Raw genomic sequence first — 13,521 nt, 5'->3', positions numbered from 1 at the left:
TCACTTTCACAGCCAAAAGGCTGGCTGGCCATTCATGGGTTTATCCCACAGTCCTGGAGCAGTGAACACTACAAAGCAAAGGTGGGAAATTTTTCACACAGAGCAAACAATGAGAAAGAGGTAATCTGGTTTTCTGTCAGTATCATGGAAATGTGGCACTTGAAAAAACATCTCTAAAGTTGTCTGTCTATATTTTAGCCACATACTGAACATTGAAAAGAATGATGTAGAGAAATAAAAACACACATGGCAGGTCAAAGGGGATAAGTTATCCATTAATGTGTAAAAGTGTGAAACCAACACTAAGGAATACCAAAAGTTTCCACCTGTTCAAGAGCAGTTGATCATCTTGAAAACAAAGAATCTCAGTTCTGTAAAAGTGTTGATTTTGTGACAATGATCTATTAAAGGAGCAGAGCAGTACGCACCTGGTGCTTGATATCACTGTAATGTTCCATCATTCTTGTTCTAATTCTTCCAATAGTTTTACCAAGGTACCAATATAATCAGTGGTGTGCTGGTAAATGTTTAACAACAGGCTCCCCCCCCGGGCCCCCCCCGCCCCCCCCCCCCCCCCCACACAAATTGTAGAGATGGCTATAGCCAGGGAGAGAGGCTGGGGGAGGGGGGCAATGTATTACTTCAGGGGAAAAAAAATTAAATGATCCCAGGTTCCAATCTAATTCATGTTTAATATGCGATAAAATGCCATAAATAAGTAAATAAATATAAACTTTTAATGTTGAGCACCTGATTCTCAAAGTGAACATATTCCAAACACTGTAATGAAAATAAAATTATTTTTTTCTACCTTTGTTGTCTGGTGACTTTGTTTTTCTCATCATGCTGGCCCAGGGCTTCCTTTCCATTTATTTCTTTCCTTTCCTCCTTTCTTCTTCATTTCTGGTCCTCCGCAGACTTGACTTGTGGATCCAGCTTCTGCCTATTTTCTTCATCCATGTGTAGTTTTTCTCCTCTCTTCCTTTTCCCTCATCTCATCTTCTTCCTCACTCTTCTCTCCCCTCCATCCATGTCCGGCATTTCTTTTCTCTCCCCTGCCCTCCATCCACCCATGTCCAGTGACCCTCCTCTCCCTCCACCCATGTCCAGTGACCCTCCTCTCCCCTGCCCTCCCCTCCATCCACCCACCCATGCCCAGCGACTCTCCCTCTCCCCTGCCCCCCTCCTCCAGCCACCCATGCCCAGCGACTTCCTTCTCTCCCCTGCCCCCCTCCTCCAGCCACCCATGCCCAGCGACTCCCTTCTCTCCCCCTGCCCCCCTCCTCCAGCCACCCATGTCCAGCGACTCCCTTCTCTCCCCCTGCCCCCCCTCCTCCAGCCACCCAGGTTGTCCAACGGATGCTTCAGGGCAGGCAGGAAAGATCCCCAGTCTTTCCTGCCCGCTGCCGGCGCTGACTCTCCCCCCGCTGTCGGATCACTATTTAAATTGGCCACCAAGATTTACAAGGGCGGCCTCCAAGACTTCAGCAGAAGTCTCGCGAGGCTGCCGCTGGATGTCTCGGCGGCCATTTTTAAAGAGTGATCTGGCAGCGGGGGAGGGTCAGCACCGGCAGCGCGCATGCAAGACTGCCTGCCCCGAAGAATTAGCTGGACAAGGGAGGGAGCGGACTCTGTAGGAGGGAGGGAGGGAGAGAGGAGGGAGAGCCGGCTTGCCCTCAGGAACAACCGGCTCGCAAGTCGGTACAAAATTTAACAACCAGCTCTTGCGAGCCAGTGCGAGCTAGCTCCAGCACACCACTGAGTATAATAATTTGCTGGAGCATATTGTGATATAAATCACCCTCTCAGAATTAGTCAGAGTAATAGATCAAAGGGTACCGATTACTAATTCATGGGTATATAAACCTGCTGATTGATAATGAGTTAGTGCAAATAGATATCTGAAACCTCCTTTTTAAAAAACTAATAATAAATCTTTTGGATAAGAGTAGCGCTAAAAGAATAACACGGTTTTTCAGATTTGTGTCCCTTGAATAGACTATTGTGAGTTTTTAAACATCTTTTTTGTTGTCTATGGTTGGACCCTTTTTAAAAGATATGTAAAAAGTTCTGTCCAACTGTCTCTGGATCTCATTATGACTGTACCAATGGAGTGGAGGAATAGCCTAGTGGTTAGTTCAGTGGACTTTCATCCTGGGAAATTGAGTTCAATTCCCACTGCAGTTCCTTGTGACTCTGGACAAGTCACTGAACCCTCCATTGCTCCTGGTACAAAAAAAAGTACCTGAATAAATGTAAACAGCTTTGAATGTAGTTGCAAAAACCTCAGAAAGGCAGTATATCAAGTCCCCTTTCCCCTTTATCATCAGGTTTGATCACAATATTGTTTTTCTTTGCTAAACTTTTCACTTCACTATTCTTGAAAAACATTTTAGACTTTCTCTTTTCCCTTTTATTAAATTGAAATTTCCAAATATCAATGTTACCTAAACATTAAGGAAAAGAAAGATCAAGATACAACATTTAACATAAGACTCCAACTTTCTATAGTCCATAAACAGGTGAGGGAGGGGGAAGTAAAAATGCAATATCATCATTAAACCATAACACTTTAAGAACTACAGAAATATAGTAAAACAAAAGTTCCCCAGCATTACATATTATCATAGATCATTAACCTCAAACCTAGTTACCAATGAAAAAGAGAAACTAGTTTAAGAGGAAACATTTGATGTCTAGTGGGATATACAGCCCTTACCTGTTTGTATGCATAATGCCTGCATTTCCTAACTGAGGCCTATGAACCAAACCCTGACTAGGCCAGGAACCATCTTTTTAGGACAATACTGTCATAGTTGTTACAAGATTTCCTACAGCGTGAAACCTACAGAATGTGATTTATATTGACAATGGTATGTGGTAATCTTGGCTGACCATCTCTTGAGGTGCCAGCACTACCAGCTCTGGGAAGAAGGACCATCACCAAGGCCAGAGTGTCACGGTTGTGACTGTATCCCATGCCTACACTCACCTCGCCTCCTGGTGACCAGGCCCTATGGCTGCTGTAGACTGTCTTCTTCCTGTTTCGCAAACACATTCCAGAGTTCATTCCAGTCCTGATGTTCCAGAACTCCAGACTTGCCCGGGTGTTCCTGCTGCCAAGCCTCACCTGTGATCTCATCTGTAATTGCCTTTATTATGCACCTGGGAAATTTCAAACTTGCCTTTGCAACAGAGGTCTTCCATTGAGGTTTTGTCTGTGTGTGTTTGTTGCTGTTCCTGTCCTGCTAGTTCTTGTCTTGTAAGCCTTCAGCTTCAGTTCTAATCCTGCTTGTGTCTGCCCTGTTTGTGTTCAGCTTCAGTTCCCTTCCTGCTTGTGTCTGCCCTGTTTGTCTTCAGCTTCAGCCCAGCCAAGCCTGTCTGAGAATCCTGAATCCTGTTCCAGAAACCTGCATCCTGTTCCAGCCAAGCCTGTCTGAGAATCCTGAATCCTGTTCCAGAATCCTGCATCCTGTTCCAGCCAAGCCTGTCTGAGAATCCTGAATCCTGTTCCAGAATCCTGAATCCTCTTCATGCCAAGCCCGTTCCAGAATCTGGTTGTTCCAGTCCTGCTTATTCCAGCCCTGCTCATCTATAGCTTCAGTCCACATCCTGCTAGTTATGGTCCTGCTGGTACCAGCCTGTCTGTGTTCAGCCTCACTTCCTGTTGGGTGGTTCACCTGCTGCTGCCACTCACTGGCAGTGGCCCAAGGGCTCATGACTCCAGACTTCATGACAGATTGTGACAGATCCACTCCATGCACACATGGAGGAGTCTACTCAAGGAGTTAGACACAAGAGCTACACAGGCAATTTGTCTGTTAGACTGAAAGACAGACAGACACCTTTCTCAGATGGGTGTTTTTTCACTAGCCAACATGTAGTCCCTCTGAGTATTACTGAGGGGCTAAAGCCCTCAGTGCTCATAAAGGAACAGAACTGAGAATGTGTGCTGTACTAAGATAGTTCCAGAGAAGAGCTGTGTGCATTCCAACTTAATTGCTGATAACTTTCCACAATGAACATAGACTGAAGACACAGTGGAGCAGGTAGCCTATCTACATGGCCTTGTCCACGAGCTAGCTAGGAAACTTCAGTTTGGAGTCTGAAAAGGAAAGGAGAGACCAACCACACAGAAGGAGCTAAAGGACTTTTCCAGATAGCCTACAGGTGAGATCAGTTATCCTTCTTATAATCAGGGCAAGATAGACAACATTGCCATGTTCCAAGTGAGTGAGAACCTTTTGGCACGTGGTCTTAGGTTAGCACTGGTAGTTATGTCTCAGGAATAATTAATAGTTGCACTTATATTGTTGCCTTGATGTTCTACCATGTATTGATAAGTTATTCTTATTGTTTTATCATACAAATCTATCTATCTAATCATATTTTATATATTACCAATAAATTGTAATATATATTTCCAAAGTATGACATTCTTCTCTCATATTGCCAGCAAAACCAGAGGTGTAGCCAGGTTTTGATCTCGGGGGGAGCAGACTTTTATAAAATAGGCACCAGTTGGTGTCAGCTAGACAGCAGTGTCTGTGATGTTGCTCAAGGGCTGTGGTGGGCACTGATTAATACAGGCTGTCTCTGTTGCATCCTGCCTTCAAGGAAATAGTAAGTTACATCGGGAGGCAGGAAACAGGAGAGGTCCCTGGACTGACCAGAGCAGGCAACCTGTCTTCTTAACTACAAAGTAAAAATATTCAAATCGTGACCATCACCTCAGAATAGCACACACATTCCTTCCACTGCTAGACACCTTGTTTAAATCAGATGGGATTTTGTTTGTGTGGTGACTCTATTGTATCTCTCTGTCAACCTCAACCAGGTCCTCTTATAGGAGTTATAGCTCCTTTTTTCTGTGGCCAGGTATATTGATAAACCTGGTCGGCTTTCAGAGGAAGAGCCTGGCCAGCAGCAAATATCTGGGGGGGGGGGGGTCTCCTTCCCTAGCTAACAGCATCATCCTCTCTCCCTCCTCCACTGCCTGCCTGCCCAGCATGCCTCTCTTACCTCCCCACCTCATATCCTCCCTCAGGTCCATCCCCCTCACCGTCATCTGTCAGATATTTATGTGCTGACTGCCTGGCTCCATTCAATAACTGACTCACAAAATTTAACAAATGGCGAGTCGGCTCCAGCATACCACTGATTGTGGGAATCCTAAAAACCTGAGTGCTAGATGTGTCCTAAAGACTGGGTTTAGATTCACTGTCACAACCCCCACCCTTTTTTTGTAATTTGTGGGCTGGAATTGCACATAAAAAAAAAAGACACAAAAGGGACACAGAAGATCATAACATTTGTGTTTGCTCTCTCCTCCCCCACCTTTCTCTCCAACATTCTCATAAATAACAAACAACAATTTCTATGTGGCAGAAACAGGCCACAGCTTTACTGAGTAATGTCAAACATAATACAACATTGTTTGCCCAAAAATCCATCCTTTCTTTGTTCCTAAATGTTAACCTAGTAATCTCAACCACAATATTCTTATTCACTTTGGGGTAAATTCTGTAAATAGTGCCTAAACATCAGCACCAGTTCAAGCTTCTGCTACTAACCTACAAATGCACTCGATCTGCAGCCCCTCCTTACCTCTCAACCCTCATCTCCCCTTACGTTCCTACCCGTAACCTCTGCTCTCAAGACAAATCCCTCCTTTCAGTACCCTTCTCCACCACCGCCAACTCCAGGCTCCATCCTTTCTGCCTCGCCTCACCCCATGCGTGGAACAAACTCCCTCAGCACATATGCCAGGCCCCCTCCCTGCCCGTCTTCAAATCATTGCTCAAAACCCACCTCTTCAATGTCGCCTTCGGCACCTAACCACTACACCTCTACTCAGGAAATCTAGACTGCCCCAACTTGACATTTTGTCCTTTAGATTGTAAGCTCCTTTGAGCAGGGACCGTCCTTCCTTGTTAATTTGTACAGCGCTGCATAACCCTAGTAGCGTTCTAGAAATATTAAGTAATAGTAGTAGTAGTAGCACCAAAAATTCCACATGCTTAGTGTGATTCCACTTAGAAAGTGTGCCATATATAGAATTGCATTTTAGCATGAATGTTGGCGTGATCACTGACTTGAAATCGCACTTAAGCACAATTTTATATATAGTGCGTTCTATTTAGCATGACATTCTTGATTCACGCTGAACCTGAGCATCGACATCAGCATGCAAAACGTGATTGTCATCCATGCAAAGATTTGTTTTTTTCAAGATTATTCAAATTATGAAAATATTGTCTTTAAATACATCTGTCATATAACACACATTTCATTAAACTATTGGTGGAACAATCCAGTAAATACTGTTGCAGGTTAAATTAATATTTTTTGTTATGAAGTGCAACTTCTCTTTGTCCTTTATTGACTGGGATTTCATATGAAACACAATGAAGCTGCCAAACATCAGCCACTTGACAAAACTTCAATAATTAACAGGCTTCCGCTTATCTGTTTTCTCTCTGATTCTGCTTTCTAGAGCAGGAAGGAGATTGAACTGTATTAATAAACAAATGAACAGCTTCTACAGCACTGATTTTATTGTAGATGTCAAAATATGTTGACATCTTGCATATTTTTCATTAAATGATTTTGATTAGATACCATAAATGGGAAATTTAAAAAAAAACAACAACCTGTAGATTGAAAGTATTTGTGGATAACAACTAACGCCTGCTCCCAACAGATATGTAGGCTGCAAAGTACTAAACAGAAATCACAAAACATTCATGACATCTTCAGGGGCTATTTAAATAGCAAAACGTTATGCTGTCACATAAGACTTGATTCTCCCAAATTATTGTTTTTACCTTAAGGAGGTGAATAATATGAAATTGGTTTTGATTTTTTTCTTACAATTGCTATTTAACATAAAGGGCTAGATTCTACATATGGCATCTGAAAATCCACACATAAAAAAATTATGACCAAGATTATTATCTAAAGTACTCCTATATTTTATAGAATACTTTTAAATTTCCACACGGTATATAGAATACGCCAAGTGGCTTGCCAAGTGACCAAATTTGGCTGCATCCTTGTAGGCCACATTTTACTTGATGTATCGGGTGTATTCTATAATAATACACATAGATTTTTAAAATGCTTACGCCCCACCTATGGCCATGCCCATTTCAACTATGCGACTTAGAATTTAGGCGCACCACGTTATAGAATACACTTAGGTAGTGCCAGCTCAAGGCAAGATGCCACCTGAGGTGGAGCTAAGATGCTGCCCCCTCAGGCTGAGGCATGTTCAAATGCCTTTTGAAAATCCAGGCCGAGATGCCGCCCACCCAGGCCAAGATGCTGCTCCCCACCCCGAGCCGAAATGCTGCCCCACTTCCTACCTCCAGCTCATTCGCGGGGTTTACCTGTTTCATCACATTCCAAACTTGACAGTGGCAGCGATTCCCATACGCTGCCCTATAACCAGCACCCACCTTTTCCCTTTACTGTGACTGCCTTAGCCTCTGAGGAAACAGGAAGTTACATCAGAGAGACAGCCGCAGTAAAGGTAAGAGGTGGGTGCCAGCGGCAGGGCAGCATATGAGAATCACTGCCGCTGTCGGGTTTGGAATGTGATGAAACATGTAAATACTGCAAATAGGCTGGAGGAAGGAAATAGGAGATTTTGCTCCTCGAAGAGTGGGAAGATGCTGCTCCCTGAAGAGTGCCACCTGAGGCCCCCTCCTCAAGTGACCTAATGGACAGGCCACCCTTGCACTTAGGGGTCCTTTTACTAAGCCACAGTAAAAAGTGTTCTTCGGTAGTGTAGGTGCATGTTTTGACATGCGCTGGGCCATTTTTTTTACCATGGCTGAGAAAAAAGGCATTTGGCCATGTGAAAAAATTAAAAGTAGCTTGTGGCTAATTACTGCCTGAGCCCTTAACGCTACCCGTTGAACTAGCGATAATGGCTCACGTAATCAGGCAGCATGCACCAACATGGCTGTGCTGCTCATTACCACTGGGAATGCCCCCAGTGGTAGAAAACAGACAATTATTTTCTACCGCAGGAAACAGCGTGTGCGAACTTCAAAACTACCGCAGGGTTCCCATGCTACTGTGGTAATGCTGATTTGGCACACACTATTCACGCGTTAGCCCTACTCTGCTTAATAAAAGGGCTCCTTAGCAAGTTGTGTGCATAAATCTCAATTAATGACAATTAGTGCTGATAATTGCTTGTTAACATCCAATTAAGGGTGCTAATTAGGTAGTTAACAATTAAGTTATGCGCATTGTTATAGAGTACATTTCAGTTTCCATGCGGATTTTCAAGTGCCATAAATAGAACCTGGGGGGAAAAGGAGAAATGTGTCAATTTTCTTATAAAAATAATTGGGACTAGAAGGTGGAATGGCTTTTGCAGACATATAATAGACCCCTTAAATCTCAGCTCTATTCCCTTGAGAACCTGTAACTTGATTGTTAACTCCCTTTATTCAGGAATATATGTTAAATTAGATTGCAGCTACTGCAAAATATAGAAGCTAGACTTATTTTCACTTGTAAGCCACATTGAATTCAAACTTGTTTGGGATAATGTGGGCTATAAATGTCACAAACAAACAAATAAATAAATACATCAGCTAAATTTCTGTGTTTGAACACAGGTGACATAGTAACGTGGAGGGGCATAATCGAAAGCCGCCGGCCAAATAGATCGCCGGTGATCTATGTTGGCGGCGGCGCTACAGGTGGCTGGAACCGTATTATCAAAAAAGATGGCCGGCCATATTTTTTGTCGATAATTTGGTTTAGCCCGGCCAAATGTCATGGAGTTCGCCAGGTTTGAGATGGCCGGGTTTGTTTTTCAGTGATAATGGAAAGTTATGTCGGCCATCTCAAACCCCAGCCAAATTCAAGGCATTTGGCCGTGGGAGGATCCAGCATTTTTTGTGCACTGGCCCCCCTGACATGCCAGGACACCAACCAGCCACCCTAGGGGTCACTGCGGTGGACTTCAGAAAAGCACCCACATGCATAGCTCCCTTACTTTGGGAGCTGAGCCCCCCAAACCCACTACCCACAAATGTACTGCACCCACTAAAATTGCTCCAGGGACCTGCATACAGCCTCTAGGACTTATTGCTGCTGTATAACTTTGGCACACCAGTTTACACCTGAAGACTAATCTCTCTGAAAAAGTCCTTTCTTGAAATAAGCACGTTTACTCACAGTTAACTGCAGATCAGAGGTTGTGCCCCACTGGTCACCAATACCTGGCAAGATCCCAGAAAAGAACAAAACATTTTATACTGTTTATCCCAGAAATAGTGGATTTTCCCCAAGTCCATTTAGTAATGGTCTATGGACTTTTCCTTTAGGAAGCCGTCCAAACCTTTTATAAACTCCGCTAAGCTAACCGCCTTTACCACATTCTATGGCAACGAATTCCAAAGTTTAATTACACGTTGAGTGAAGAAACATTTTCTCCGATTTGTCTTAAATTTACTCCATTATAGCTTCATCGCATGCCCCCTAGTCCTAGTATTTTTGGAAAGCGTAAACAGGTGCTTCACATCTACCCGTTCAACTCCACTCATTATTTTATAGACTTCTATCATATCTCCCCTCAGCCACTTTTTCTCCAAGCTGAAAATCCCTAGCCGCTTTAGCCTTTCCTCATAGGGAAGTCGTCCCATCCACTTTATCATTTTCGTTGCCCTTCTCTGCACCTTTTCTAATTCCACTATATCTTTTTTGAGATGCGGCGACTAGAATTGAACACAATATTTGAGGTGTGGTCGCACCATGGAGTGATACAAAGGCATTATAACATCCTCATTTTTGTTTTCCATTCCTTTCCTAATAATACTACGTAGTAACATAGTAACATAGTAGATGATGGCAGAAAACGACCTGCATGGTCCATCCAGTCTGCCCAACAAGACAAACTCATATGTGCTACTTTTTGTGTATACCTTACCTTGATTTGTACCTGTCCTTTTCAGGGCACAGATCGTGTAAGTCTGCCCAGCACTATCCCCGCCTCCCAACCACCAGCCCCGCCTCCCACCACCTTTGCTTTCTTAGCTGCAGCAGCACACTGAGCACAAGGTTTCAACATTTCATCAACGATGACACCTAGATCCCTTTCTTGGTCCGTGACTCCTAACGTGGAACCTTGTATGACTTAGCTATAATACGAGTCCCTCTTTCCCACATGCATCACTTTGCACTTGTTCACATTAAATGTCTTCTGCCATTTAGACGCCCAGTCTCCCAGTCTCGTAAGGTCCTCTTGTAATTTTTCACAATCATCCCGCTATTTAACGACTTTGAATAACTTTGTGTCATCAACAAATTTAATTACCTCACTAGTTACTCCCATCTCTAGGTCATTTATAAATATGTTGAAGAGCAGCAGTCCCAGCACAAACCCCTGGGGAACCCCACTAACTAACCCTTCTCCATTGAGAATACTGACCATTTAACCCTACTCTCTGTTTTCTATCTTTTAACCAGTTTTTAATCCACAATAGAACACTACCTCCTATCCCATGACTCTCCAATTTCCTTTGGAGTCTTTCATGACGTACTTTGACAAACGCCTTCTGAAAATCCAGATACACAATATCAACCGGCTCACCTTTATCCACATGTTTGTTCACCCCTTCAAAGATATGTAGTAGATTGGTGAGGCAAGATTTCCCTTCACTAAATCCATGTTGACTTTCACTCATTAATCCATGCTTTTGAATATGCTCTGTAATTTTGCTCTTAATAATAGTCTCTACCATTTTGCCAGGCACCGATGTCAGACTCACCGGTCTATAATTTCCAGGATGTCCTCTGGAACCTTTTTAAAAAATCGGTGTTACATTGGCCACCCTCCAATTTTCCGGTACCATGCTCGATTTTAAGGATAAATTACATATTTCTAACAATAGCTCTGCAAGCTCATTTTCAGTTCTATCTGGGATGAATACCATCCAGTCCAGGAGATTTGCTACACTTCAGTTTGTCGAACTGCCCCATTACATCCTCCAGGTTTATAGAGAATTCATTAAGTTTCTCCAACTCGTCAGGTTCGAATACCATTTCAGGCACAGGTATCCCACCCAAATCTTCCTCGGTAAAGACCGAAGCAAAGAATTCATTTAATCTCTCTGCTACGGCTTTGTCTTCCCTGATCACCCCTTTTACTCCTTGGTAATCCAGCGGTCCAACCGATTCTTTTGCCGGCTTCTTGCTTTTAATATACCTAAAAAAAAAATTACTATGTGTTTTTGCCTCCAACGCAATCTTTTTTTCAAAATCCCTCTTAGCCTTCCTTATCAGCGCTTTGCATTTGACTTGACATTCCTTATGCTGTTTCTTATTATTTTCAGTCGGTTCCTTCTTCCATTTTCTGAAGGATTTACTTTTAGCTCTAATAGCTTCCTTCACCTCACTTTTTAACTACACCAGCTGTCGTTTTGTCTTCCATCCTCCTTTTTTAATACACAGAATATATTTGGCCTGGGCTTTCAGGATGGTGTTTTTGAACAGCATCCATGCCTGATATAAATTTTTGACCCTTGCAGTTGCTCTTCTAAGTTTTTTTTTCACCGTTCTTCTCATTTTATCATAGTCTCCTTTTTTAAAGTTAAACGCTGACGTATTTGATTTCCTATGTATACTTACTTCAAAGCTAATATCAAATCCGATCATATTATGGTCGCTGTTCTCAAGCGGCCCCAGCACCATTACCTCCCGCACCAGATCATGTGCTCCACTAAGGACTAGGTCTAGAATTTTTCTTTCTCTCGTTGGCTCCTGTACCAGCTGCTCCATAAAGCTGTCCTTGATTTCATCAAGGAATTTTACCTCCCTAGTGTGTCCTGATGTTACATTTACCCAGTCAATATCGGGGTAATTGAAATCATCCATTATTATTGTGTTGTCCAGTTTGTTTGTGTCCCTAATTTCCTTTAACATTTCTGCTTCCATCTATTTATCCTGGCCAGGTGGACGGTAGTACACTCATATCACTATCTTTTTCCCCTTTACACAGATTGCAGGGGCACTTGATGGCATAAATCACTGCGCACGAATTGCAATCAGGAAAACTCAGAGAGGTGTTTAGCGATTAATGAATCTGCATGAGATTTGCTTATGATAGATGGAGTATGCATGCAAATTTATCTCATGCATATTCATTGTGGATATCCGGAAAACCTAACTTGCTGGTGTTCTCCAGGACAGGATTGAGAACCATGGATATAGAGATTCTTATGCAGACCCCTACAAACACCTATTTTAATGTATTTTGAATTGTATTTTTTAGACAGTAGAATGTGAAAAATGTACAAGTGTACGAAGACTTTGGCAAGGTATTGTAATTCTGAAACTGTCTAATATCCAAGAAAAATATCCTTGGTAAATATTAGTCTGTGCAGGGTTCCTAAGTTGGAGAATTGAACTTTGGGTCTACATGAAATATCTATGATATAGAGGCACAGAAACATAATTACAGAGTAGATAATATAGAAATAAGGGTTAATAAAAAGAAAACAAATAGGCAATGAACCCACTTTCCTTAGATCAGGACAATACTTTAATATGGCAGGAAAAGGACCAATTGACCAATCTACTCATAGGAGCCAACTTTTCAAAATTATTGGGGGTGCTAAACCCAATGGAAATAACCCTTCCTTGGACACATACAAGGACTTTTCTCAATATTGGGGGTGCTCAAGCACCCACAGCACCCACAGAGTCAGCTCCTATGAATCTACTCAATTATTCCACTCTACATTGCAAGGATATATTTCAGCTGCCAGCCATACAACACTGACTGCTTGTAGGATATAATTTCTTATTCAAGTCACGTTTTTTTCTTCATCACTGACTCTAAATTCAAGCCCCCTACCCCATGTCTTACCCCCAAGTTTTAAAATAAACAAAATCGTTATTCTTATTATGAAGTCAAAATAATGTTGTATTGCATTTGCCAAATTTGAGAATGAAATGGAAATTTTGTTGTCTTCATGATTAAAAGGTTTGAGCGTCTCCTGATATTCACTTACCATTGTGCTTCCTGATATAGGTAGAATTGTGCCTATAGTTATCTAGAGTTACTCTTCTCTCTTGTTTATTCATTGCATGAGCTTTCTTTCATTGATGGATAGTGCATTAGCATATATATTAATACATATTATGGTCATATTATATAACTGTGCCTTCAAAAAGTCCAAAGATACTGCACACTGATTTCCGTAGTGTAAAATTCCATAAACATACATCCCAAAGGTAAAATGACTGCTCCTCAAAGCAAATAATATTTCCCCCTTTGAAGTTTCAAATTACATCTTCAAGTCTTTTCCATAATAACCAAACTAAACACATTGAAATGCATAATGACCTTTTATGTTTTCAAGGTTCAATACTGGGTCCATTACTTTTTAAATCTATTTAGAAATGATTGGAGAATAAGCATAAAGAGTAATGTTTCCATCTTTGCTGATAATACAAAATTGAGCATAGTAGTAAACGCCACAGAAGACATGCTTG

This window comes from Microcaecilia unicolor, chromosome 1, assembly GCF_901765095.1.
Source record: "Microcaecilia unicolor chromosome 1, aMicUni1.1, whole genome shotgun sequence".
NCBI lineage: Eukaryota > Metazoa > Chordata > Amphibia > Gymnophiona > Siphonopidae > Microcaecilia > Microcaecilia unicolor.
This window is presented reverse-complemented; position numbering follows the sequence as displayed.